The sequence below is a fragment of the Heterodontus francisci genome, unplaced genomic scaffold (assembly GCF_036365525.1).
Source record: "Heterodontus francisci isolate sHetFra1 unplaced genomic scaffold, sHetFra1.hap1 HAP1_SCAFFOLD_51_1, whole genome shotgun sequence".
In the NCBI taxonomy this organism is placed as follows: Eukaryota; Metazoa; Chordata; class Chondrichthyes; order Heterodontiformes; family Heterodontidae; genus Heterodontus; species Heterodontus francisci.
The window spans coordinates 814,251-816,579 of NW_027141937.1; the positions used below are offsets into that span (position 1 = coordinate 814,251).

General features: G+C 43.3%; 1 non-coding gene across 1 annotated transcript; it reads left to right on the forward strand.

Annotated features, from left to right (window-relative positions):
* Positions 1 to 468: 468 nt before the first annotated feature.
* trnaf-gaa (transfer RNA phenylalanine (anticodon GAA)) lies at positions 469 to 541 on the forward strand. Its single transcript has one exon. It is a non-coding gene; the product is annotated as a tRNA-Phe (tRNA).
* The last annotated feature ends 1,788 nt before the right edge of the window (positions 542 to 2,329 follow it).

Genomic DNA, 2,329 nt, shown 5'->3' on the forward strand with positions numbered 1-2,329 from the left:
GAACTCAGTCTGACATGTGGACCCATGGGAGGATTTGAATGCCACCCCTGCGTTGGAGTTGCATCCATCCAATAAGAGACCGAGTAGAAGTGACAGTTCTGTCAGTCGAATATGAGACTTTTAATGGCAGGGTTGTGAGTTTGAGTGCCATTCTGTTTTTCCCTTTTGTAAGGCTTCATGAGCAGAGAGTACAGGGAGTGTTTGAAATGAGCAAATCTCGCTTTGATTCAGGACTCTTACCTCTCTGCAGCATCTCGCTATGAAAGATTGAATTTGATCTCATTTCATTCTCAGCTCAGGGTCTGTGCGGCTCATTGGCACTTCTGGCTGTCTCCCGCTTCACAATCCATCAGTACTGAGAAAGCAATGGGGAATATTACTCACATGTTGTGTTCTTTAATTTTTTGGAAAACTTGAATGTATGTATTTTCTTCCAAAACAAGGACGCCAAGCCGTTGTTATTGTAGGGCTGAAATAGCTCAGTTGGGAGAGCGTTAGACTGAAGATCTAAAGGTCCCTGGTTCAATCCCGGGTTTCAGCAATTTCGCTTCCTTTTGCGTCCCTTGCCTTGGTTCTGATTTTCCAGTTGCACAATTTACTTTGAGATTATTTCCCAAGCGCCAGTGGATTGAATTTGAGAAACAACACAGAGTCATTTACAACATCGAAGGTGGTCATTTGGCCGATCATGTCCATGCTGGCTCTCCCCGGAGCAATCTAGTCAGTTCCACTCACCAGCTCGATCCCTTTCCTCCTGCAAGTTTCTTTCCTTCAAGTATCCATCCAATTTCCTTTTCAAATCATTGATTGTCTCTGCTTCCACCACACTCGTGGGCCAAGACATTACCACCCACAACATAAAATATTCCACCTCATCAAGGATGGGAAATACTTACATCTTCTATATTTGCTTATTCTCTATTTCTGTGAGAATGGACTGGCAGTCAACATGAAAGGAAACCCAAAAATCTTCGAGCAGCATGTAAATGATAAGTGGGTAGTAAGAGCTTGAGTCGGGCCTATTAGGGACAAAAAGGATAATATAAGCTTAGAGGTGCAGGGCAATGTTAATCTACTTAATGAGTACTTTGCATCAGTGATCACTAAGGAAGTGGAATTTGACAAAATATCAGTTGAAGTGAAGAAAGTAGAGGCAATGGAGAGAGTACAAATTCGGAGAGGGAGGTACTAAAAAGGCTGGCTGTGCTTAGGGAAGATAAATCACCTGGTCCGGATGGCTCACATCCCAGGTTGCGAAAGGAAATGCGGATGCAGATAACGGAAGGGCTTGCTATAATCTTCCAATCTTCCCTGGATACGGGGGAGGTGCCAGAGGATTAAACAGTGGCAAAGGCGACACCCTTATTCAAGAAAGGGTGTAAGGACAGTCCGGGTAACTACAGGCTAGTTAGATTAACAGCAGCGGTGGGTAAGGTTTTAGAAAGAGTAATCAGGGTAAAAAATCAACAGTCACTTTGAGAGGTTCGAGTTAATTAAGGAGAGTGAGCATGGATTTATAAATAGGAGTTCATGCTTGACTAATCTAGCTGCATTTTTTGATGAACTAACAGAGCAGCTTGATGAAGGGAATGCAGTGGATGTTGTTTATATGGATTTTAAGGAAGCGTTTGACAAGGTACCACATAAAAGGGTGGTTAACAAAATTGAGGTTCGTGGTATAGGAGGGTCAGTGTCCAATTGGATAGAAAATTGGTTTAAGGACAGAAAACAGCGAGTCTTATTAAATGGTTCTTTGTCAGACTGGAGGATAGTCGACAGTGGTGTTCCCCAAGGGTCAGTGCTAGAACCACTGCTTTTTTTGCTCAAGGTAATTGACTTGGATCTTGGAATACAGAGTAGAATCTCAAAATATGCCGATGACACCAAACCTGGAGAAGCGGCAAACAGTGAAGATGATATGAACTGCCTGCAACAGGACAGTGATAGGCTAGCAGAATGGGCAGACAGGTGGCAGATGGAATTTAATAGTGACAAGTGTGAGGTGATGTATTTTGGCATAAGGAATAGGGAGAGGCAATATATACTTAATGGCACAGTTCGAAAGAGTGTTCTGGAATAGAGGGACTTGAGGTTCATGTGCATCAATCTTTGAAGGAGGCAAGTCATATTGCGAGAGTGGTTCGCAAAGCATATGGGATCTTGGGCTTTATAAATAGAGGCATTGAGTACAAAAGCAGGGAAGTTATGCTGAACCATTATAAAACTCTGGTTAGGCCCCAATTGGAGTGTGGCTTCCAGTTCTGCTCAGCAGACTTTAGAAAGAATGTGAGGGTCCTTGAGAGGACGCAGAGGCGATTTACCAGAATGG